Source organism: Heterocephalus glaber, unplaced genomic scaffold, assembly GCF_053883595.1.
Source record: "Heterocephalus glaber isolate CG9 unplaced genomic scaffold, H.glaber_assembly_v1.0 deba00000676, whole genome shotgun sequence".
Classification (NCBI taxonomy): Eukaryota; Metazoa; Chordata; class Mammalia; order Rodentia; family Bathyergidae; genus Heterocephalus; species Heterocephalus glaber.
In genome coordinates, this window is record NW_028258156.1 from 18,226,421 (window position 1) to 18,253,748 (window position 27,328).

Sequence of the window (27,328 nt, forward strand, 5' to 3'; positions counted from 1 at the left end):
AGGTTACAAGTTAAATGTCAAGTTTTCTAGTAAAACAATTCTCAGTGATTGCTTTGGCATTTCAAGTGGGTTTAGGAATGGGTGGAAACAGATTTTATTTTTAAACGATTTTCCAGTCCTAATTTATTTAGCCAACAGAAGGAAAATGCCTACTGAGACAAGTCTAATCCAGTTTATTTAGAGATTTATTTAAGGGTATTCCTTAGCTCCTTGGTTTCCTAGTGGACAGTTGCCCGTGACATTTTCCCCATAATCACAGTCAGCCAGAGTTCAATGTTATGAGTCAGCTTTGCCAGTGCCCTCTTAGCCTCTGGCCTCACATCACGATCTCCAAAGTAAGGGACTTACTTTGCATTCCACATAAGGAAATCTTGCAAACTTTGGGTTTTTCTGTTTCTTAAAACAAACTCAGAAATAGAAAGGGCATATTCATCTTGTTTCTAGGGAATTAGGATTCTTACTCACCTATCTACATAGGATTTTATTGATTATTCCTAGGTCACGGCAGTTAACATTCACAATACTGAGGTGTTCTATATTCTAATTAAAATCCCTTTTCTTTCCTTTCTGAAACAATCTGACAGTCATATACAACTGAATTTTTTCGTGTTCTGGTTTGGACCTTGGTATTATTTTTCTTATTGTACTTAAAAAATATAATCATCTTTGTTGATGTGATGTGCATAATTCCCTCTTGAAAAAAAATCTTTAAAATATATGCATAGTTGGTAATAATGAAAGTAGCTATCTACCTACTCTTATTTATGCTTCTAATAAACCTTTAGAGATGTAAGAAGTGATCTCCAGCCAGTCAGTGCAGAATAAATCAGAAAAGATATGGAAATATGGTTTTAGAAATATCCATAAAGGTGTTTTAGAGTAGTTTAATTTCATTTTTAATCATTTTTATCCAAGAATTGAATATAATAGTGTGGTACAACAGGTCATATGCATCTTTAATTTTAATAGACGAGGAAACAAGATTAAGTAATGAATGAATCATTGTACTGTGGAATTAGTGGGGATTCTTTCTTTTTCAGAAAAAGAAAAAAGCAAAGATACATGAGAGCCTTGTTAGTGTGAACCTGACTGGGAGAATGACTTGATGAAATGTGAAGACTACAGTGCAGTTTCTAGTCCAAAGAGTTTGAATAAGTGTTAGGAAATATGAATTTCTTTCTGCTTCATCTAACGAGATTTGGTACAATGAGTGTAACAGTTAGGGAGAAAAAGTTCCTGCCACTTAATAAGGCAATGATTCATGTTGAATGGATATGCGCAGTTGTTCAGTGAAAAATTGATTGCAGGTTTGTGTGCTTATTGTGTGAATATCATAAAGAAAATACATAGTTCTCATTAAAAGGTGAGTACACTTTTTCTACACTTGATATATATTTGGTGATTTTATAATCATTTTTGATTTGTAATTTTAGACATTATTACTATATTTTAAGAAGAGTATAGGCAAATAGAAATAACATGGTGCTAGAGTCCATTGATTTCTGTTAGTGAATATTGAGTTTATATATAAACTGACTGATTTCCATCCTTAAGTAGAACATCTGCCGGTGGGCACAGTTTAGTTTCTATTTTAAATCAAAATATCCTTTTGTAGTTCAAAAAAGTTAGAAAGTTAAGATTATTCATTGGAAAGTGGGACTACAATAATATAGTATGTGTTATAAATCAAATTAAAGCACTGTACTAATTCCACATTAGCACAGTGTTTATTGTTACAGTATGTCACAATCTGTAAAAAAATATTCTCCTCAGTGAATGTAATGTCTTGCAATGACATTTTAATGACAGGGATGTTTAAGTACCTATAAATTAATATGCTATAATTTTCCAAATGTCATGATGACTTTTATATGTTGCTCTGATAAGAGCTTTCTTTTACAAACTGAGTAACTATTATTTGCTATAAGGCAATACTCTCAAACATATAAAGTACTATTTTAAAGAGATAATGCTTCATTTCAACTCATGCTATAATATTATTTTTTCTTGGCATACTTAGAAGCTTTTTCTTTTCTTTTTTCTTTTTTCTTTTTAGTACTTGGGATTGAACTCGGTTCCTTGCGCTTGCGCAGCAGGCGGTGAAACCACTGAGCTAAATCCCCGGCCCCAAGAAGCCTTTTCTTTACAGTAAAACTGTAGGTTTCAAATTTATATTTAGCTTAGAAAAACATATACAGCAAAACTTATTTTGGAGTTTGATATACATCTACACTTCCAAAAGATTTTTTTCTTCTTAGCTTTTTTTGAATCCACATTTCACCTGGAAATGTGTTAAGTCCTAAAAAACTAGAAATAACAATTGGTTCCTATCTTCTTCACTCTCATCTAGTAGAAATAGATAATGAGAGATGAGATACATCAGTTAGAGGAAAGTAAACTAGGCATAGATGATTTTTACAGTTAAACCTTGGAGATAAAATAATGGTCTTTGTGTATTAATGAGGAGGAAGAGAGTTGTGCTTAGAATAGGTCGAGTATCTGGCTAACATCTCCTGTGTTTTGGTAGAGGGTCTTGTGGGCTGAGCTGGAGTAATTTCATTTATTAAACTCAATATTCATAGTGATTTTTTTTTTCTTGCAAAGTAAATTAAGATTTACTTCCCCAAAATATTTTCTACTGAATAATGCAGGGTAAGAAACAAATACAGCACTAAAACATGATGTGTGAGGGAGTAGCAGGGAGGGAGAGCACAGAGATCAATATATATATTGTATATATTTACATATATATATATATTCCTCAAGACAAATGTAACTAATATGTATAACAAGCATATAATAATAAAAAATAAAATGTGTTGTGTATAATAATAAAGATGTGTGGAGGCTACAGCAGGAAGAATGTGTACTACATTTTTTCTGAATTGAGGAGACTAAGGAAAAATTATATCTAAAATGCAAGGTATAAAGGCAATAAATATATAAAGGCAATGAAGTGGTAACATTTAAGATCAAAGCAAGGGAAATATATGGTCTTTAAACATTTCAAAATTTTTAATTAATTCTGAAACCACTTCCTGTGGTTTTAATTTCACATGGTTAACTGTTGTCCAATGATATTAAATGGAAAATTCCAGAAATAAACAATTTATAACTTTTATGTTTCATGCTCTTCTAAATATCATGATTAAATATTACACAGTCCCATTCCATCACTCCTGGGACATAAATCATTGCCTTGTCTACTGTATCCACATTGTATTTGCTGCCTGCCTGTTAGTAACTCAAAAGCTGTCTCATCCATCAGATTGACTGTCAAACTATCACAGAGCTTGTGCTTAAGTAACTCCTATTTTGTTGAATAATTATCCCATGGCCCGAGAAGCAATACCGGAAAACTCATTACACTTATAGAAAAACTTTAAACATATATTAAAGGGTATAGGAGACAGTATGTTAAAGACACTCTGTAAGCATCCCCCAGTTTCAGTGACATCACCAATTTTCTTCCAAGATTATTCTAAAGAAATCCCAGGAATGATAGTATTTAACTTATAACTATTACAAATCTCTATATCTCAATACAAGTCTCAGTATCTCTAAAAGATAAGATTTCTCCAACATAGCCATCATACCATTGCTACACCTAAAACTTTGATAATAGTTCCTTAATATCAAATATATTCAAATTTTCATTATTGCCTCATAGTTGTTTTATTTGGTTTTTATAGGAATTTTTTGGTTTTTCAAATTAAGATACTAAACAGGTCTTCATTTTACATTTTGCTTATGTCCTTTAAGTATATCTAAAAGTCACAGGTTTGTTCCTGTCTGTCTTTCTTTTTCTTTATCTCTGTCTCTGACTCTGTCTCTTGTTTCTCTCTGACTCTCTCCTATTTATTGAAGAAACCCAGTTAGCTGTGCTAAAGACAGTTCCACATTTTGAATTTTACTGATTAAATCTGTATATTGTCATTGGACCTGTTTTTCTATGTTCTATAGCTCATGAAAGCTGCTTGTTAGATCTTTCTAGACATTATAAGATCTGGAATGAAAATAAACTTTATTATCCAACATTGTGTTAATAGAACTGTGTCCTTTCCTCTCTAACTTGCTATGTAAGTCCAACAAATGCCCTTTGGACCTTTGGTGTGCTCAGATACTCTGGCAGGTGGCCTAGGTGTTATACAGTTGATAAAATTCAGGTTATGCTTTCAAGTGTTTATAATGGCGTCCTGTTTTGCAGGAGCCATATTGGGCAGATTGCTCAAGAGTCTGTGGGACAATTTTCTTCATAACATCCTGACCCTGACAAAGGCAGATAGAGGAGCACTCTGGTGAGAAACAGCTTTTCCTAAGGAGTAAAACCATCAGTGTTTATAATCCCTCTAGGCATTAGGAAGAGCCTGTGGCTAATGAAATGGCACAGTTGGCCATATGCAAGCCATGCAGAAGAGCAGGTGACCTGAAATAATCTGCTAGGAGACCAAAGAGAAAGTGAGTAAGAAGATTCGTAGATTGATTTACAGAAACATGCTTATTTTCCTGAAAAAAAGAGTAGCAGTAAGGCTTATGTTTTCTGTCATAAAATGTATATATATATTCTATATATATATAGAATATATATATTCTGTCTACAGACACACACACATATATTGATTAACTTTAAGAATGCAAAATTATATAGCAATGGGATTTTGAGTGCTGTCTGGAAAAACAAAGCATAGAAAATTTCCAAACCTTGGTACTCCTTAGTTGGCTTTGTTTCATGTTTAAAATGCAAAACCAGTTCAGTGGCAAAGTGAATTAAAGCATAGGTCTATCAAAGCTCAGTCTCACGGACTCTGTTGGAGGTTGGTCCAAGATTGTACTGTCAGGATCAGTGGTTTGTTACATGATTTTGAAGGCAGTAGCAGGTAATGTACTCTTCAAAGCCAGGAGGGGTTTTTTGCCTATGGTGGAGAGGGAGCAGCCCAAGGGAAATTTGTCAAAAAGGCAGAAGGAAGACCCCTTGATTGACTGCCTGGACATGAGAGTGTACTATGTGTCTTGAAGATTGTTTGGAAAATGAGGAAGTATCTGAACATATGATGAGAGGTTTTATTTGAAAATTCAAAATAGAGACCATGTATCTGGTGGATTGTTTCAACCCCTATATCAAATTGCAATGAAATCATAGTATTTTGCTTGGTCTTCATATTCATGGATGAGATTCTAAGTTTTCTTGAAAGTTACTACATGGTTAAAAAAAAAAAGAAGTGTGTCAAAGTAAAATAAAACTTGTACTAAAGATAAAAAAGTAAAATGAAATTCTGTTAACATTTGGTTTTCTTACATAATCCAGATGTACTGATGAGCTGCCAGTGTATTGTTTCATGGATATGAGAATCAATAGTTGTTTTTTAGATGCTTTTAATACAAAATCGACCAGTTGTATGTGTTATGCATTCCCCAAACAAAGGTTACCTTGAGCATAGAGTAACCTCTATTTTTTCATAGATATAATTGGAAATAATTCAGATATTTATTTGAGATTTTACTTTATTAGTTTGTTACAGTAATTACTTAAAACCACATATGTATTTATTGACTTAAATATATTGCTTTTTCTAATCTTATATTTCAATTTTTTACATGGATGTTCAACATCAGTATTTTTCATTACTAGAGCCATTCTTTGCATCCTTTAATGAGGTTTCAGAGCACGTCTTTTATATCTAAACTCACTTCTGGAAAGACATTACAACTGGAAATTATATCCTAAGCAGTAAGAGTGTATTTAGAAAACATTAGGAAATTATTTTTGAGACTTTTTTTTCTTCCCTGCGGTATGTATTTGTGATGTCTTCAGTATAACTACTCTTTGTATTTCTGTTAGCATGCTCTTTAAATATTTTTATTACAGTAGTTGCATAGCATGTGGTTAATGGTATAGGTTATGGAGCCAGTCTGTCTAGATTCAGATTTCAACCCTCTACTTACTCCATCAATGCCCTTGGCCTAGTTATCTGGTTTTCCCTTGCGGAGTAAAAATAGTACCAACCTCATAGAGTAGCTTTGGGAATTCAGTGAGTTATTCCATGTGAATCGCTTAGAAGAACCATGTAAGCATTTGCTAAATAACGTAAGTATTTGATAATAAAAAAAATAAGCATTTAGCAATAAATGCATTACACATACTCCCAGAAATAATTTCTAGAATAAAGATGGAAGGAAATGAATTTTTGAAGTGACCTCTATAAAGCTCAATTATAGAAACTGTTGCAATTTTTTCAGGTTAATATGTCTTCTTCAATAGTCTTAGATGGAAACTTTCATCTACTATTATTTTAAACAGGTTTATTGAAATATAATTCCTATGCCATAAATTTTGCCGTGTGGAAATTTATAATTCAGTATATTTTAGTATATTCATAGAGTTGTATAGTTATTACCTCTTTGGAATTGCAGAATATTTTTATCACCCCCAAAAGTATTCCATGCTCTTTTGGAATCATTCCCTATTCCTTTCCTTTCCCTTAGCTTTTATATGCACTAATGAATTTTGGATTTCTGTTTCTATGGATGTGCCCATGTTTGCCATTCAATATAATAGAATCATACAAGATTTAGCATACTATGACTTACTTCAAAAGTTCACTTAGCAAAATGTTTTCAGGGTTTCTCAGTGTTGTAGCATGTGTCAGAACCTCATTTATTTTTGTTAAAAAATATTCCACCCTATAGCTGTCTTTCCTTCTGGTTCTCATAAAAAGGTATGTTCTAGTAACAGGAGCACCACAAATCTACCTACTTTGAATTATAAGCTGATTGTAAACATGTTTAGTTACCTGAAAGATATGTCAGGTAATGTGCTCATTTGTGGGTATTCACATTATCACCTCTCCAATAAGGTTTTCTATTCTTTAATAAGAAGTGGCTCATGAACCTAACAGTCCCTTTTAATGTTGTGTTAGTGTTTGTGATCACCAGACTCAGGGTTCATGCAGATACTCAGCTGACACCCTGAGAGCACGTTGGGTTCACCTGATGAGTCATCTACAGGACATGCCATTTCTCAGTATCTTATTTGGTAATCACTAATATAAATGGTACAACTGAGTCATATATCCATTCTGGGAGATTCTTTATTAACACAGTGAGTATTTGCCCTCTGTGACTTGTTTACAGTCCAAAAGTCCACCCTGAGTTTACTCAAATCAGTGTGCCATTGTGGATTACTCAAGAAGTGAGCTCGATCTGTTTTCTCATCACTTTCTCTTTTATGAACTTCACTCATATCAACATTTACTATTGAAATATAGATACTTGAAAGAAGAAATAAATATCTTCAACTTAATGCTAATAAATTTAAAATAAACTGCAAGAGGAGATTGCTACATTATTTCACTTGTACCCATGGCTTAATTATATTCTCATGCTGTTTGCCCTCTCAGCTTCTTTGAGCTCCCAACATCTGTATTTGACATCTCCTTTTAGATGCAATAAAGGTGTCTCAAATGGAGGCAGTGAAAATCTAATTTTCAGCTCAGTATTCCCTCAGAGTGAACAATAAAATCACCCATTCAGGTACCAGTCAAAGATCTACAATTCATCTTTGACATTCTTTTTCTGACCTCTTATACACAATCTATTACAACACATTCTTGATTTTACCATATAAATTCACATCATTCTGAATCTTTTACTATATCGCTACTGCTTGCCATCTGGGCATATCCAGACCACACCAGTGGCTTTCTGTTTGGTTTTTTAGAATCCACTCTTCTGCTGAACAGTTCCTCTAAGCAGGAGCTAGTGATTTAAAAGTGTATAGCACTGTTTTCCTTTAAGTGGGTCATAAATGTACAAAGGCAAACTTAAATGTACAACATCTGGGTTGTCAAAGGCGCCCTTCAGCCTCTCAAATCTTCCTTGCACAGGCAGAAGCTCACATTCCCTTCAGACACACTGTGTACACATGTCAGCAAACTACTTATTGGATGACAAATCAAATCCTTAAACTGGCCTTTCAAGATTTAATAAACTTGCCTGAGTATATGTCTACCTCTGCATTTCTCAACATGTTCTCTAGTTCCCTATCTTCCAGCCACATGGTGCCCAAATATTTTATTTTTCACCATTTCTTGATTTTTCCAAACTCTTTACACATGCTATGCACATTTTTGTCCTGAAAGCTCTTTTTCTCTTCATTTAGCAATATCCTACCTGCTCAGCTTGAATATCCCAAGGTAAACACTACTATCTCAGGGGAATCATTACTGAACCTGCAATTCAAATAAGGCCCCTCTGAAAGAGAATTCATGGTTTGCCTTCAGAGTATTTGTCATTTTGTGTTTCTGTGTTTAGGATTAGTTTGGTTGATGTCTTTCTCCTTTGCAAGGCTGTAAGTACTTTCTGGCCAATATTTTGCTCAACATTATTCTCCTGGAATTAGCACACAGTGTCGAATATTTATGGAGTAAATGCTCAAGAGGCCTGGTTTGCCTTTGAGAGATATATCTCTCAATGTAATCAATCCATTTAGTTGTTTTCTTTATATGATCACTCCTCCATAACTTCCACCTTTTGAGGCTTTATTATAGTTTTCCTTAGCAATTCTCAAAAAGCAGCAGGAAGTCGTCAGTATGGTAAGAAAAAGTAAAAAGTAGTGAAAAGTGTGGAAGTACAGGGAAAGACTGATCCTTGAGCTCCTATAGGTAGGCGTGTGTTTGAGCTACTCTGCCAGTCTGTGGGGGATCAACTTCTCTATGGGAGAGATGATTTCTCTCTTCACAGACTCTCCCAATATAGGGAAATTCCAGCTTATAGGAATTTGCTCTCTTTGGTCTACAAGGAAAGAAATTGTGAGCAGTCTTGCTCATTACTGTATCCTCAGAATTTTCTACTGCATCTGACAAATAGGCATGAAATAGATATTCGCTAACATGAAATTTAAACAATGTGACTACATTCTGTATCAAATTAGAAGTAATGTAGGAAAAGGAATAAATAATGATTCAGGGAGACTCTGGTTCCTTACATCCCTAATGTCAAATAATAGGAAGGCATCAACTATTACTTGTGCTCCTAGTTTTGGCTCTCATTTCTCTAATAAATGTACTAGATTTCAGCATCACACATTCTGTTTACTTTGTAGGTAAACATCATCTTATAATAGGGAGATTTTGTTAGGTCAGTTACTAAAACTTGTCCCTAAAGTTGCAGTATATTCATTGTGGCACTGAAATGGAAATAACAATTTCTTTAAAGTTTAAAAAACAAAGTAAGGTAAAGAATGGGAAGTTTTTAAAGCTTTGATTAAATCAGTTTGTACATTTGAGTAGCTTTGAATATATAGTATCTGAGTTCTCTTACTATTTGTTATGGCTTAAAATGAGAATTATGTCCCACAGTGAATAGTCCTGACTTTCACATTGGTCCTGATGAAAGGTTCACTCACTGGCTGTGGTTTAACTTTACTTTCTGTGCCTTTCCATTGTGGGAGGCATCTTCATCAAAAGTATGCATAAAGAATGCTTTCATTTGAAAATTAGTAGAACATAAATTTTGGAAGCAAAGGAAAATGAAATTGCTAAGAAGTAAATATTTGTAAAATGCCCTAGGTGGTATTTTTTTTTTGTAAAATATATAAAAGATGGGCTTTTCTGTTTTCTTTATGAAAATATAATCCAAACATTTTTGGCTTTTCATTGGGGGTATCGTCTCAGTACTTTGAAGTTAACTTATGTTATCATGGGTTTATTCCTGCAAATTTTAACCCATAGTTTGATTATGGAGAGAGGGTTAGGGTAAGATTCCTCAAACGTGTCAAAAGAGTAAATTACTTCTTAAAACAGTTATATAGTATAATTATATAATCTATTATTTTATAGATAATCTATAATCTATCATCCCTTTGAAATCTATCCTTTTGTTTACTTCTCATTTGTATAATAAAATGGTAATTTCCAATGATTGGTATCTTTAGTTTTCTAATATGTTTTTATTTTTTTCCCATTATATTTGAACATTTTTCTCTTGACTTCAAAACAAACATACAAATACTAAACAGTAATTGGAGTTCACCAAAAAGTTAGGACATATTCCTCTTTGGTTACTGAGTTAAATATATATGTCTTTAAAACTTTGAAAAGAGTAGGCAACTCTACAGTGTAGGTAATAATACTGGAAAGGTTATGTTCACAAGCTTTCTGTCCATAGAACAAAGACATCACAATCTAAAAATGAAGTGAGAGTGATGAACTTCAATGACAACAATAAAAGGTTGGGGGCCAGGAGAGTTGTTCATTTAATTGAGGGCACTACCTTCTCCTCACTCAGGTATAGGATATTGTTCCATTTTAAGCCATTGAGAGAGAGGGGCTTTATATTTTAAATTGGAAGCTAATAAATGCTCTTTTTCTCATTAACACACATGACCTCTATGATTTATGCTCTCATGCACACTGGCCCAGTTTCTCAGTTTCTGTTAATGATGTTGAGAACCTCTGCTTAACATGAATTATTTCCTTACCAATTCCCTGTAAATTCACAATAGATGTTAATTGTAATGATCTGCCTGTCTTGTTCAGGAAAGAAAAATATCAAAATGAACCTAGCCTGTTGTGCTTTTCTGATGTTCTTCAAAATGTGTATAAATTGATTCCATTTATGAGAATTATGAAGGCAGGCAGCTTTGTCATGCTTCTTGTGGTAGTGATAATGTATGTGTTTCTTATTTCAGATAAGCTATTTGCTGTTCAAATAACAATTAGTAGAACTGGAATGAGAAAGACAGATAAGGATAACTGATAATTAGGTTTAGAGGACTCTGTCCTATTTTATGTTCTTAATTTATGGTACATTAGATATTTTCATATAGTTTTGCTTTCCTTGACACAGATGAATATGAAAGTTGAATTTAACTCTAAATTCATATTAAAGTGCTAGAAAATGATAAATACATTCCAAATTTTGAAATTTGTATGATTAATGGATTGAGTTAATATTTAGTTTTTTAAATTAATGAATAAGAGACTTTAGGGGAAAGAGGTTAGCCAGCAATACAGCTCAGGACAAGCTGATGTTGTAGTTATTCTTTGAAAGAGTTGACATGACTGTAGGATTCTCATTACTGCAGTGACTATAAAGATGTTTATTATAGTCCTCATCTTGATCAAGAGGTGATAATTTTAGCACCTGATAACTGGGCAAATGAATAAGATAGATTTTATAAACTCATAGAATTATAGAGTACTAGAGCCATTAGGAGATTGTCCAATTCAATCCCTGCTAATATAGGAAAGGAAACTAAACCCCAACAATATACAGTACTTTGTTATATACATTTTTCCAACTTACTTAGATTTCAGTTTTCTTATTTCTTGCCTTGGTGACCTCTTTCTCTTTTTATTTATTCTTAGTAGACTATAGATTTTTTCTTAAATCAATAATTTCCCAAAAATTATAAGAATAATTGTTATGTAATATAGATTTTCTCTTGTCTTTATTCTGAGCTTCTAGCATGGATAGGCGTGTCTCAGTTATTCCTGAGCCCAAGTGTGGACCTGAGATTATGCTGGTAAGATGACTCCTTCTTAGCATCTGATGATGGCCGGTCACGATGGAAAGACAAACTATGTGGACAGAATGTTGGGGCTTGGAACCAAGTGATACCAGCCCAACCTCCCATCATCTGAGGAGAAACACCTGGAGACTGAGTCCAATCACGTGACCAAAACTTCAGGTAGATCTTGGATGTTGAAGCTCCGTGGATCTGTCTGGTTGGGGCACACAATAATATGTTGGTAGGAGAATGTACCTTGATTTGCCTCGTGAAGGTATAGAAGCTCTGTATTCAAGATTGTCCCAGACCTTATCCTATACGTCTTTCTTTAGTTAGATGATTTGGATTGTATTTATGAAATAAATGTTTATCACAAGTGTAGCCCTTTTCTGCATTCTGAGTATCATTCTAGTGATTTATCAGACTTGAAGGTGGTCACTGGAACCCCCAGATTTGTAGGCATTTTGCTAATAATGGTTTGTCCTTAGGTTGTCTTCTGAGGTGAGAGCACTTTTGTGAAGTACTGAGCCCGTAACTTGTGCAGTTTGCATTAACTCTAGGTAGTTAGCAGGAGACTAGAAATGTATTGCAATATATTAGATTGGGATTGGCGTCAGAATACAAGCATTTGAATATATATGCAGTGCATTTCCATTGTACTCTATGTGACATTTTGGGTATAGAGACACTGGTGAAGTGTGAGTCCAGTTGGCTTTGAATTGTTTGTAGAGCATTAACTTGAAATGCCTATTTTCCCCTTGTGGATGACAGTGCTTTCTCTAATAAGAAACTAATGCTCCAAAACCTAAATTGTAAAACCTGAAATATATTTTAAGATTATTTTCTGTGCTTGAGTAAGTCTCCCTCATTTTTCCACTTCTTATAACAAGGCTGAGTGTTTTATTCCACAGTCTTGCTACTCACATTGCTCTTTTTAGGCCAAATTCACTGGTATCACTGAGGGACTTTTTTAAATGAAGACTTAAGCATAATCTGTATGTTAGTAAACTCCCAAGTGATCCATGTGCATATTAATGTATGAGCAACTTTATTCTAAGATTTGGGAATAAGATAGATTTATATTAAACAATCCAAATCTTTCATTTGAAAATCTAAAGATGAAAATTCTGGCTTGGTTTTGGTCTGTTATTTTCCTTGAAAATCAAACCCAATCTCTTATGGATGAATTCTTGTGAATCTACTCACTGTAATGTCACTGTGTGCTACATGGCTTTTGACATTTGTTAGCACAGTTAATGTTTTAATATTTTCCACAGGTATTAAAAATTGATCTCTAGTTCATGGTTCACTATAGTGAATTGAACACATGTGGTTATGACTCTCCTTGAAATGTCATTAAAATATCCATAAGGAAATAAATAAAACTCCATCTGCCCACAGTGATAAAGAGAACAGGAAGGGTCCTATAGTAGACCAGAGATGTTTGTAGAATTAAAGTGCATAGAGAGTTTGGGAATGTATTGTAAGTACATGGGACATCAAACAACTGAAAATACAAAAAACAAGGAAGAGATTATCTGTAAGAAATATGAAATTGTATAAAAATGACATGGAATTATAGCATGACATATGGCTCAGCTCTAAAAATTCATAATAATGCATAAATGAATAATGATTTAACAAAAAGTTTTGATGAAATTGTATTTTGAGGAATGATTGGAAGAGAAAATGTGGAGGGGTATAAGGGAACTAACTTATTCTTTCTAGTATTCTTTTTAAATAAATTAATTAAATATACAGATATGAAATGTGGTAGTAACATCAGAAAGAATTGTGATGTTACTGTTTTGTTTTTTTTCTTTTTGCTGTACCCCATTTCCAGAGTATTTGGCTATTGATAACATAAGATGGAGATCATTGCTGTTAGAAGATCTGAGAGTCCTGATTCTACCACCAATAACCACTTTTTAATATAAAAGTGTATACTAAGATATGGTTCTTTTCATTTCACTGCCCAAGTTCTGTGCTATATCTCAGTGATGTTTTCCTCTATTACAAGCAGAGTAGTCAGGAAGAGACTGTTTCTGACATCTCTCTTGAAGGCATTAATTTTAATTTGTTTTGTCCCTTAGTCATTTACTAAAGTGGCTTCAGAATTACCCTTTTTGGGGGAAGAGTAAGACAATTTTTCTTCTTAAGTGTCCAAACAGTCTTAATAACCTGGAGAACAGTAAGGAATTATCATTAACATGAATGAAGAGCAATTGTTCCTTTAGTTTAGGCAGATGGAAATGTTTCCAATTCTCACTCTGTGGCACTTATGAGAGCTTCAGATATTTCCAAAATTGCAAAAAGCCATATGTCCAAAATGGTTTGGCCCTGTAAACTTATTTAACTATGCCTGATTATATTTCTTAGCTTTCTCATGATTTGTTACAATTTTTTATTAAGTTCAATAGCAAATGTAATAGTAAATGAAGTACATTGTATTGAAAAGTATACAACTACTACTTTGAATTTTATTTAAATTTCAGTACACTGGAATTTGAATATGTAGGAAGAAAAAAATCTAGCATTGACTTATCTGGGCTCCAGAATATATGATCTCCAAAATGTTCATATTAGGCAGGTCATTGCTACTTTATCTTACCTCTGTCTTTGCCAACCATTTTTTTTTATAGGGCATTAGATTAGAGATCAGGTGATAATAGACACAAGCCAACATTTAATGGGAGGAAGTAAGCTAAGATTTCAAGTAGACAGAAGGATTTGTCCTTCCAAATCCCCTTGAGTCTATTTCTTTCTCTCTCTTTCTGCCAACCCAAATATATCTTCTGTTACTTTTTTCCTACCTTGCCTTTCAATCTCAATTTTTAGATTGGTTCCCCCTCTTCCCCTCCCTCTCTCTCTCTCCCTTCCTTCTTCTTTCTTTCTATTTTTCTTTCTTTCCACTCCTATTCAGTAAGCTCCAAGAATATGCCATAAGTTAGGAACTGCATTGTAACTGTAACTGCGGTTTAGTAGATGAGACAATGGAAGGTTCACAAGTAACTGTAGAAGTAAAATTAGAATTTTGGTTTTTGAACTAGTGAAGCCAACACATAGGCAGTCTTGTCAGGGAAAGAATGATCCTAGTTTTTCTTTTTGCTAGGGAATTATAAGATGAACCAAATTTCCAGCAGGTAAAATATATCTTCATTGGTGTTCACTTTTTCTAGTTTAAAATAGAATTTTTATTCAGAAGAAATTTTTTAACTTGAGGAAATGGAGATTTATTGCTATTTTTATAGCTAATAGGCACTAGTTAGTGTGTCTTCTGTTACCAAAAAAGCCAGCTTTCTAGGTGGGAAAGATGATTAATTTGCATATCAGGATTAGGTTAGTTACTAGTGTCTTGAATTTTACCAAGATAGGTAAGCTGCTATTAAATTGTTAGAGCATATCATATTTCTCTTCTTCCTCATAGTTACCTCCATCATAGTTAATTCTCTAAATTCTCATAAAGAAGATGCATGTGTGATCTGTTTTTGCATATCCTGAACTTCTAACATTTTAGTTTCTTAGTAAATAATGAACAGAGAAATATCAACATAGTTCAGTCTCTGGCCATCTTCATAGTTCATTACCTGTTCATAGAATCATTTTAAGATTTTTGTCTCTAAGTAATAGTGCTACTGAGTATCCCAGAGCAGTAAGATTGTGTCTTATTTTAGTTCTTTTATTAGCTCTGTTCCAAAATATTTCTTCACCATTAAATATAAATAGGGCAAAGATAAAAATTGCAGGTTTATCCTTTGTACTGGTAAAATACTGCGGATCAAATGGACATCACATAAATTTGTTCATTTATTCTCATACAAATTTTTAAATGAAAAGATCAATAGAGAAGATTTAATGAATCATGTCAAATAAAAAACATTTACCAGTATGGCACTTTCTGCTATACTTGTAGTCTTTGAGTACATCATAATATTCAGTATTTTTCCTTTCTGGATAATAGATGCAGGCCATTCTCTTTTGCCTTAAAAAGTTCTACGAGTAAGTTATATCACTTGGAGGTACACAAATGCCAGGCTATTTCAGGCAAGTGACTAGATAATTTCTGGGATTCTCGATTGGGAAAACAAATAACTATACTTTCAGGTTCATGAGAACCAAGGGTGACTTCAGCTGAGTTAAAATAAAAAATTGGAGCATACATTTGTAAAACATAGTGTCTAATCTTTTTCAGCTATGTTTTCACTGTTCTTCCAGGACTATGTTGATTTATTAAGTCAATTTGCAAGGTTTTATCTGTAAGTTACACCTAACATAGAACAAATGATATCATTCGTTTGTCACTGGATGGCTATTAAAATTTAAAATGGGTTAAGCAGTTATATAAGAAAGTGAATTATACTGCCAATGTAATAAAAAAGTAGCTATCACAACTAAACAAAAAGGCACACTATTTCCTTCTTCCTTTGATCCTGTGGCCCAAGGAGTTAATGTAGGGCATGAAATGTCAGTGCTGGAGGGATGCCAAGTCACTGGGAGAAATGAGTGCCTTTGGTTATTTTCTTTATGAGACTGTCACCCTACTTGTGCTAGTGCTGAACAGACAAAAGCAGCAGAAAACCTTTAGCTAAAGGGTATCTTGTTTCTTCCAGTAGAACAAAAGCTTTGAGATTACTCTAGGCAATATAACATTATCCACACTTGCTAAATACATTGCAAAGAATGAACAGAATACCTTTTCTGTATTTTGAAGTAGGTTTATACAAAGGTATAAGGAATTCATCTGTATTCCAACTGAGTGAGGTTTTTATAAGTATACTTTCTTAACTCATTCATGCTAAAATTGTCACCAAAGTACATTACTTCTGTTCCTCTTAGATAAATTGTTGGAATACCTTTAGTTTTAAGCACTTGAACTGCTTTTGATGCTGAGTATTTTTCAGAGCATTATGTTTATAATCTAATATCTTTACCCCTCAAATCAAATATTTTTTCTATCATTTGTTCAACTTTTTGGCTCATCAAGATTAATTACATTTGCCTTTTCTTACTTTGAGCAATATGGTCTAAAAGTAAGAAACCAAAAAACCTTGATCACTACGTATCTGAAGCAGTATGCCTGTGGGGTGTGTAAGTTTTGTTTTACATGATGGAACATCATGATTCTGGCTTAACATCTTTTATTTAAAATAGTGAAATGAATCATCGGCAAGGAAATAAACACTGATTTTAAAATTGTATACTTCAAGCAGAAAAGACCACTTAAAAAAGACATCTAGATGGCTCTTCCAGCACACTAATTAGTATAAATTAAATAGAATGAATCTTTCTTGAAAATTAATTTTACTATATGTTTTTTGTTATACCACTATAAGTAATATCAACAAACTGAAGTGGAGCAAATTTACCACTTTTGAACCAACCCCTTTCCCTCTAGGAAGTGAACTGATCTTCGATACTTTTGTAATATTCCAATTTGATTATATATCTATGTATTTATATACATGTGACATTCTAGATTTATGTATGTCTGCCTGCTTACAGTTTATTACATTGTGTCCTCTAGAGAGATATGCAATAGTTTACCCTTATCTGTGATTTCACTTTTTGTGGTTTTAAAGTGAACCATCAACACAGTCAAGTGCAGTTCAAACTACTGAATGGAAACATTCCAGAAATAAAGAATTCATATTTTTCAAATAACCTGCTATTACTGTATATTGTTATAAGTATTCTATCTTATTATGTTATTATTGTTCATCTCTTACTGTGCCTAATATATAAATTAATCTTTAACATCGATATGTAAGGTAAAACCTCTTACCTTTGGTTTTACTCTCCATGGCTTTGTTTTCTCCTGGTCAACTATAATCCAAAACTATTAAATTGAAAATTTTAGGACTAGACAATTTATAAACTCTTTAATTGTGCAGTCTTCTGGGTCATGTTATGAAATCTTGTACTGTCCTGCTTTATTCTGGCAAGTACATGAATCATCCCAATCGTGTATCAATGCTATAAACACTACCCTGCCATACTGACTATCCTAGTATCCCAGTGCTTGAACCCTCACAAAGGAGCCTAACACTAAGTCACAGGCTTACATCATTTAGCTCACTTTGCCTCATCATGTACACATTGTGTCATCTCACATCATTATAAGAAGAAAGCTGAGTATAATACAATATTTTTAGAGGCCAGAGAAAGCATATTTACCAAACTTAATATAGTTTATAATTGCTCCATTTCATTATTAGGTATTACGGTTAATCTCTTACTGTGCCTGATTTATAAATTAAACTTTTCATAGGTATGTTTATAATAAAAACTTAAAACCCCATAAAAAAGGTTTGGAACTGTCCTCGGTTTCATGCATCCCTAGGTGTCTTGGAACATATTCCTATAAGAAGCTGGGACTGTTACACACTACTTACTTCTCGCTTTAAATGAACCACTGCAAAGTGTTACTGATTTAATAATTTTAAAGTTACATATAATGTAACCAAAATGACATTTTGAGGGGTTTTGGTACTGTATTTTAGACAGATGCATTTTTACACATATTTACAAGATTCTGGTTGAGCTTTTTCTAACCTGTCAAAAATTATGAACTTTTTTGTAATTAACACAGTTTATTTTTCTGCAAGTCGTTGACCCAGTATGTATGCTCACCTCCTCTACTTCTTCACAACTATTGCCATTTTTCCCTTCTTATTTGTCCTTCCCTTATTTGTCCTGGAGTTAAATAGAAACAATATTAAGCTTTGAATTAATCACTACAAAAAGAGGTGCTGAATAGGAATTCCACAGTCATTTCATGAATGTGGTTTATTTCTGACCATGATTGTACTAATAGGGTTTTAAAGCTGCCGGCCAGACTCCTTCAGTAGGTAATGAAATTGGTTAGGAGGTCATGATGCTGGCATTAAAATAGAAAACCCAAACAAAATGTAAGCAAAAACCAAAACAAAATGTCAGTGTACATTGTGCAGTACTTGGGTATGTGTTAAAAGATATGATATTTATATTAACATGAAAAAAGCTTAACAGGTTTACAAGTGTCAAAACAAATACAAGCAATAATTATTCTAATTTATGCTCTGCTTCACAGTACCTTGATGGCATTTGACTCTTGTAAGTTAAATAATAAAATAATCAGAATGTGTGGTCACAGGGAATACCTTTTGCTAGCTCTCTTTTCTAGTGCCTGTGATTGTCTTTTTGGTTGCCACTAAAAGCCTTGTAACCATACCAATTCCTCTAATGAAAATGGTGTCAACAGGGTAGCACTGTTCTGTTTCTCTTTTCCAGTTCTTAGTTTGTGTTAAGTTTGACTCCAGAAAGTATACAATCAATGAAATACGAGTTATGGCTGGAGACATTCTGCTTTCTGTGCTTATAGAATAATTTCTGGTACTAATTATTATAAGATCTGCCTCTGGTATCTGCTGCTGACCTATGTCTAAGAGGTCATGTAGTATATATGAAAAATTTCAAGGTTTGCAGTATTTATTAGAAAGCTAACAACCTGTCAGTTTTTTACATGGAAACCAAACCTCTTTCATTACTGCCTATCAGTATTGTTAATGTGTTCACTAGCCTGGTAAATTATTTAAAACTTCTATACTCTATTTATTCACCTATAATATAAGATATGACTATTGATGGAATCTCATGGGAGTTAAATGAGTTTACATGTATGCTATTGCTCAATGCTACATATACAGCTGCTGCTGGTACTGATGACATTATTAACCACATCTTGTGGCAACAAGTGTAATCACCCTTGTTGTCGAATTGACTATGATGCTTCCATTGGAAAATGGTGCAGAAATTTGGTTCACATTACTCTCTAACCAAATAAAGAGCTGAAAGATGAGCACACTTGGAGGATTACATTCAGTAGCCGGTATTACCTTTCAAGAGGGACTTAAATGACTTGAACAATGTTCAAGAAGAGTGATGTGGATTGCTTTAAGGGGACTGGTTCCTTTACTGTGGTTCAAACATAGGAATGGCTGACATAGTCATAACTTATAGCCTGTGACCATAGATTAATTCATTTTGCTCTTTAAAATAGAACCAATGAGAATTAGAAAGAAACAAGTATCTCAGACTAACATGAAAGGGAAAATTTTGTTTAGACCTGGAGATTTCAAAAAATGTAAAAGGCTGACATCTAAAGGACTGAGCTAGTAAAGGATGGTAGTATCTGCTGGTCATGTCACTGGGAGATTTGGAGGCTGAGTCTGAGAAAGACAGGATGAAAACTGAAGTCTCTTTTGATTCTTAGATTGGAAGTCTTTGATGTCATTCTTAAGGTATGGGCAAGTTTAGTTTGGATTAGGAGTGAAAATAGTGGGGGAAAAGACAAAATTATAAATTTTAGCAAAGGCAGAATGGCAGGCTTTTCTAAGAGTATAAATGGAAGACAGAACATAAGGCCCTCTTTTCTGTACTTAATTTTGTGTATTCACATGTTACTTTGGTAATAATATATTAAGATACATTGATCAAGATTATTTTATATATGAAATAATATATTTGTCTTGGTCACTTTCTTGTCTCTGAGACACAATACCCAACACCTACAACTTAAGAGAAGAGGTTTGTTTTTGCTCTTCGTTACAGTCCATAGTTGATTCACTCCAGGGCAGAAGTGGCATGGCACAGGGGCCTAGCGGAGGGGCATGGCTGTCACATCATGGCAGCTGGGAATTAGAGGGAGAAGGGAGGAGCCAGGGAAGGAGATGTCCCCTTGCAGGTCACAACCCACGTGACCCTTTCCTAATCAGCCCCTACCTCCTAATATCATGTCATCTGTGGCATCCCTATTATCCAGTCTCCTTCCACAAGCTCAGCTTCTGAGTGCCTGAGGCTTTGGGGGAACGTTGTAAAAGAATTATTAAGCTGACCAAACTTTTAAATTAGTACATGTTTGCAGTACATGCATTATACAGTCATCTTGAGGATTGGGTAACACGTCCATAATACAACTTGATTCCTTTTTTCAATCCCCTTCCTCATCTCTGCCCCCTTCCCCCCTCCTCCTCTAATCCCTTTTTCCAATTTTCATTTCTTTGATATTATTAATCTTACCTCATGTTTATGGCATGTAATGTTTATATTACATTGATATCATTAAGTTCCCGTACATGGCATATCATTATTCTACTTATTACCCCCACCCCACCCTTGAACTTTTGTGTCCCTTCTCATTTCCAAGAGATCCATCCCCAGGTCTCCTTATAAACTATTCTTAAGAGAACATGATGGTAGAAAACTAGAAAATCCAATATGAGTATTTGATTTATGGGGATCAGTACTTCTACATATACTCTGTCCTATTTTTTTGGTTTGTTTTTTTGGTACCAGGGATCAAACTCTGATCCTTGTGCTTGTGAAGCAGGCAGCAGAACCACTGAGCTGGATCCCTGGCCCTACTCTGTCCTATTTTAAGTTATTTTGAGTAGAAGATCTCCATTTGATACATAATAGAAGATAATTTTTAAATACTATTTGAAGAAAATGATACCTATGAGATCCAGGTAGTTAGAACTCTGTCTGGTGTTACACAAGATATAGTTCAGGGGGCCGGGGATTTAGCTCAGTGGTTCTAGCGCCTGCCTCACAAGCTGAAGGTCCTGAGTTTGATCCCGACCCCCCGCCCCCCAAATATATATATATAGTTCAGAAAAATTAGATGTGGCACTTTTTCCCCTGGTTTTCCTGTATCTATTTGTATACTTTCATATTTGTTAAAAGTCTATGTAACATATTTGTGAAATTTTGGAAAGATAAATACAATTGAGATTGGAAGTAGAACTAGGCAAGTTTAACTGTAAAGACATAGTGTGTTAGTTACTTTTCTCTCATTGCTGAGACAAAATACTAGACACTCAAATTTAAGGGAGGAAAGAGTTTATTTAGCTCACAGTGTGCAGAGGTTTCAGTCCATAATCGGCTGACTCCAAGGCAGGGTGGCACATGGCAGAGAGGCGTCACAGAGGAGAAACAGTTTATGGCCCCTACACCATAGCAAAACCAACAAGGGAACCTTAACAGCGTCTTTCTGCCCCTTTTATCGTATCCAGACTACAGGGATTAGGGCGGTGCCAAGCCAATCATGGACTGATTTAGCAATCACACACCCTTAATCCCAATGTCACACACTCTAGTTTCAGCCACCTCTGAAAAAGCCCTATGACCACATGAAGTTTTGGGGGAACATCTAGACACAAGCCATAACACATGCCCCATAATTTAACATTGTATTTGGATTCTTATGTGCAAAAATATGCAGCAGGGTTGTGGCTCAGTAGGAGAGCACTTGCATATTGTGCACCAGGACCTGGGTCCAATCTCTGGCACAAAAAGAACACAAACCAAAACTGAAACGCAAGATGAAAAACAACCCAAAATGTCTAGGATCTCTTCATTTATTTGCAAATACTGAACTGCTGTAACCCTGAACATGAAGAATGTGTCTCTCTAAGGGTAGACCTGTGAGGTGCTGAGTATACGTATGTGCCTTTGTGAGATTTCAGGGTACAAGAAGCCTAAGAAGATGAGCACCAGATGTGCCTATGTCTGTTTTTTGCTCCTACTTCTATTCTTAGCTATGGTGGATTAGATGAGAGATGATGGCTGAACTATGGGATTGTAAGATAGGATTGAAATATTGAAAACAAGTCTTTGTCCTCTTATAAGTTAGTCCTGGTGTTTTAAATTTGGCATAGTCATTTTCCAATGGGATAGGAGTTTCTGCCATGGTTAGCAACACATAAACTTGCCTTTAAAAAATGACTTTTATGCATCTCCCTATTTTAAATTCTCCAGCAATGCCTGTTCTTTTCACCTTTGGCACTTCTTCCCAGGCACTTAGTACACTGATCCTATTAAAATTCTTCAGGCCATCCCTAGTCTACTCCCAATGTTTATCTCCTTTGCAGTTAGGAGATTGTGTAAAGATTGGGCCCTTTTAAATACTCTGTACCCCAAATGTGTATAAGTTGTCTGTATACCTTTCGTAATTTATTACCCTGTATGAAATTGCCATATTCATTTGTTAATATGTAACTTTTCACTGTAAGTTTTGTGATGTCAGAAGATATTTATCACAGTCAATCTTGAATCTTTAGTAGCTATTATTGTCTCATATGTAGCAGATCCTCAATAAATAGTGAATGAATAAAATGCATATGTGGATAATATGGGCCACTCTTTGTCTCCGTGCTTCAAACTTTGCTGCTACTATTTTCCAAATCTTATCCCTTTCAAGAAGGTCTACCACACAAATGAGTCATTAAAAAACAACAAAAGCTTAACATAGTAACTTTGAAATATTTGCAAGTAAAAATTAATACTTTTGAATAACAAAGAATGTTAGTAGATATAAAGTTATCTCTTCGTGCTAATTTAATATCATGAAATGTTCTTCACCTATGAATGTGGGGTTTGTTTTGCTTTGTGGTACTGGGTGATAGAATCCAGGACCTTGCATGGGGTAGGCAAATGCTTTACCACTGAGCTATATCTCCAGCCCCAATTATGTGTTTGTTTATTTATCTATTTATTTATTTATTTTGGGAGTAGCGGGAATTAAACTCAGGACCTTGTGCTTGTGAGGCAGGCAGTGAGTGTGTTTATTTTAAAGAACCACCTTGTTTCTTCTCCTGGCAAGTATGGATGACCAACTTACCATATGAAGGCACCTGAAGGTTTTAAACACATAGTATTTGAAGGTATTTTAATTTTATATTTGTTTTCCTGTTTGTTGATAAACAATCCACATCATCTATATTAAATTATTTTGTTCTCTAGCATTACAATGTTCAGAAAACCGATCTCCTGAGAACCTAAGATTTGCAGTGAATTTCAAGACAGCCGGGAAAGTCAGACTCGGTCAGAGCATAATGACTTCCGGGCTGCTGGTGTGAAGGTGCCCTAGTATTTTTGAGCCCCGGTGCCTGTTGTACCAGTCCTCACAGAGTGGGCTTGGTGGCGGTGGGTTGAAGGGAAGCTCTTGTTTTGTCAACTTTACTCTTTATGCAGGATGTACCTTTTAATGTCAGGTTATTATGCATGATGAATGAAATCTGAGAGTTGGAAAGCAGGTTTTGCAGATAATTTACCAACCTGTGCTTTTCTGTAATGAAACGAAGGTAACTTTGTACAGCGGTACCTTGATTCACAAACTTAATTTGTTCTATGGTTTTAGAAAAGATGGCCACTTTTGTGTTTTCATGGGAAAGATGGCCATGGTTGCGTTTGTCATCCCACACTTATGTCTGTGAACCAATTTTTTTGCAAACAAAAGTGTTCGTGAACCAAGGTACCACTGTATATTGGAACTGTGAAATGGATGTATGTGTAGAAATAAATACAGAAAAAAGTATTTAAAGTTCCTAGCCTTGCCCCTACTAGGTACTTGGTGAATATGCCTATTTAAAAATTTTTATTTATAAGAGTATGCATATATATTCTTTTTTGAACAAATTTTTTTTGATAAACCAGTGCCCTTTTCTTTTCAGGTAGTAACTGAAGCCTTTTATCTCCAATTCCTGATGCAAAACTTATATTATATATATTATATATATATATATTATATATATATATATATATATAACATTGCAACATGTGGATGGGAATCTTTAGAAGATAATAGGAACAATTAATGAATCTCATATACTATTGATGGTTGTTCCCTCCCCCTAAATTACCTAGAACTAATGGGCAATTCAATGAATTATTTTTGTAAGCTATAGCAAGCTTATATAAAGTGCTTAAGTGTTTTTTATTTCTCATGATGTATGTCTTGGTCATTCTGCTCTATGTTGAAGAAAAAGTCACTTAAGTTCTCTGAGATTAATATATAAAATGGGAATGTTAATACTGAACTTACGGAGATTTTATGAGGATTGAATAAATTGAATTATAATTCTATATAAATATGTACTGATGTATAAATTATTCATATATGAATTTGTGTATAAATTATATACATATGTAAGTTAGTTTATACATATGGACATATATATGAGAGAGGTATAAAGTCTATCAGTATTCCTACCGCACAGTTAGGTGTTAAATGTTCATTTAAAAATATTTTTTCATATTTTTTAGTGGATTTTCTAGGACCATCAGAAATTGTTAGTCTGGCATAAATTAGCATTTAACAATGTTTCCTTTGTTCCTTTATTTCCTTTCTTTTCTATATTTATCCAAATATAATATGTTAACAATATATTTATTAAATGCCATGAATTTTATGTGTCAGGAAAATACTCAGACATTTGCATTGTCACTTCAGGACTGGACCTAGTCTGAAACAGATATTGTCCACCGAAAGAAAACCTAATTCCTTTTGCTTCCCAGTTATTTTTGTTTGTTTGTTTTTTGGGTTTTTTTTTGTTCTTCCCAGTTATTTTTGTAGTTCTTTTTTTTTTTTCTTGCTGTAGCCATTCAGTTTCCATTGATGTGTATGGAAAAATGTTATTTAGTACAAAGTGAATGTATTGTTTCCTACTATGTTTATACTTTTTCTATATCATTTCCCTGGGTAGAAGGAATTTTTATTTTTAAATTTAAGAGTTCAAATTATCTTGTTGGCATCATATAGTTCTATGAGTTCATGAATTTTATATGTGAATATGTTTTGAAAACATTGATAAGATGATACCTCGATGTGAAAGTTATATATTAAATGTTGGTTTATTGATTAACTGAGAAGAAAACAGGCATGGGAAGGCTAGAGGCTTTAAGTTATTTTGGAGACAGGACTAATCTTCTCTGTAACCATTGTTACAGTATGTTTAGCAGAGGTATCTGATCTTAATCCCAGTCTTGATAATGAATTTCAATTTTATATAGTAATCTTTTACGGAACTGTTTGGGTGTGTTTGACTCTATTGCTTTAATAATGGCATGTCTGATATTTTAAGAACTGTTTCTTTCTTTACCAGCCTTGAATCTTGTACTGCTAATAACAGGGAGGTTATTTTATTACTCTCAGAATCTCTCAGTGTGAGGATTAGGAAGGTCAATTTATGTCTGAAGCTTACTCTGTTATTTGTTCCAGAGGTTGGTAAACATAATAAATAAGTATCACGATTGAATTTTGAGTCAATAACCCCAGACACTGAGCCATATGTTTTAATGAGAAGCTGGATTTTTCTTACAGTGGTTACATAATGCTGTTAGTTTTCTGCAGATATAGTAGACTTAGAAAAGATAACTATGATCACACAAAGTACTATGAGTTCTCCTAATGTAATTGTAATTCATTCTTCTAAAAGGCTTACTGAGATCAACCACAATTTTTTTTGCTGTGTTTTTGTTACTCTGGCTGACCCCACAATAAATTTAAAGTCATAAATGATATTGGGACTGAATTTGTTGCTTATTTGAAGACCTCAAATTGCTATTAAGAAAAAGTTCTATAGATATATTTGTGAGGTTCTTGATCCTTTAGTTGTTATATACATATGGCTTATTTCAAAGATAAACTCAGAATCCTCTGAAAATATATATATTAGAATAGGTAAATTGGATATCAGAATTTATGGGCCAGACTTTAATTTCCATTCATTATCCCCCATATTCTGGAAAGTCAAAATTGGGATGAAGACCAAGGTATCACTAATGGTGATGTGTATAATCAGAAAGTTTTCCTTGATATTTTGATAGCTGTAGGAGTAATTTATTGGAAATTTTCCTTTTAGTAAGTACACACTTTTAAATTATTATTTTCAATTTTTTGATTTATAAGTGTCTGACATATCACTTTGATTTTAAATCAGTTAAACAGAGTCTAATGAAATAGAATTCCATTTAGTAGAATTTCAAAGTTTTCTTTCATAGGTAGTGGAAAATCTTATAAGAGTTAGTGATTAGAGCAAGGTGATTCTCATTCTTGAAAATACATAGATATCTGTCAATGACTTTCTTGAATTTAACTTCCCACTTTCTTGAGTGATCAAAGTCCAAGTTTAAAATAGGTGAAATGAAGCAGTTATTTGTGTTTTTATATCAGAAATTACAGTAAATAGAAAGGCCTCTTGATTTAATAATTTTAAGGATATTATTAGTCTATTTAAAATACATATAATGAATAGAAATCAATAATAAATTTGAAACAAGTTTCTACATCAACATATTTCTATGACTAAAACTTTTAGACCAAGAAAAAATCTTGTGATTTTCTGAGTATAATCATTCTATGAAATTATAAAATAAAGCTGAGACTTTACAAAGTGTCACAGTTCATACATAATTTGTTAAAAACACTGATAAAGAAAATGAACCAGAATGAAATTCAGTAAAATATGTAATTAGGTAGGGAAAGGGAATTTTTTCTGTTCAAGCCTGCTTTTCCAGTGACTAATAGCCTTACAATTTTTATTTCTTAAATACAAAAAAAGAAAACTCATTTCTACATTGTGTCTGTCTATTGACAGTTTTGACTAAAAACTTCCTATCTAAATAGAATAAAAACTAAAATCTCTTTCCCCCCTAGGAAAGTGACAGTATGTCGCTGCTTTGATTTACTAACAAGTAACACATTTTGCTCCACACTGTTTTTATATGTAGTCATGCCTAACTCAACAATGTTTCATTCTGAGAAATGCATCATTAATTGATTTCAGCATTGTGTGAGCATCATATAATGTACTTAAGCAAACCTGGGTGGTAGAGGCCTCTTGATGTGGCATCTAATGCAATCAAGAGACATGATAGGGGCCTGGGATTTAGCTCAGTGGTGCCGCACCTGCCTGGCAAGCACAAGGTCCTGAGTTTGATTCCCAGTTCCATAAAAAACAAAACAAAACAAGAGAGAGACATGGTAAACGTGAGCTATAT

At 33.8% G+C, this 27,328-nt stretch overlaps 1 protein-coding gene and 1 long non-coding RNA gene across 3 annotated transcripts in view; both read left to right on the top strand.

The window, feature by feature from the left end:
* Positions 1–26,215, top strand: part of LOC147829276 (uncharacterized) — a 29,449-nt gene extending 3,234 nt beyond the window's left edge. Inside the window, exon 2 of the long non-coding RNA XR_015449279.1 lies at positions 1,041–26,215. This is a non-coding gene — a long non-coding RNA (uncharacterized LOC147829276). The remainder of the gene's footprint in view (positions 1–1,040) is intronic.
* The window catches only part of Immp2l (inner mitochondrial membrane peptidase subunit 2), a 903,239-nt gene that overhangs the window by 413,428 nt on the left and 462,483 nt on the right, over positions 1–27,328 (top strand). The gene's annotated exons all lie outside the window — the stretch shown is intronic.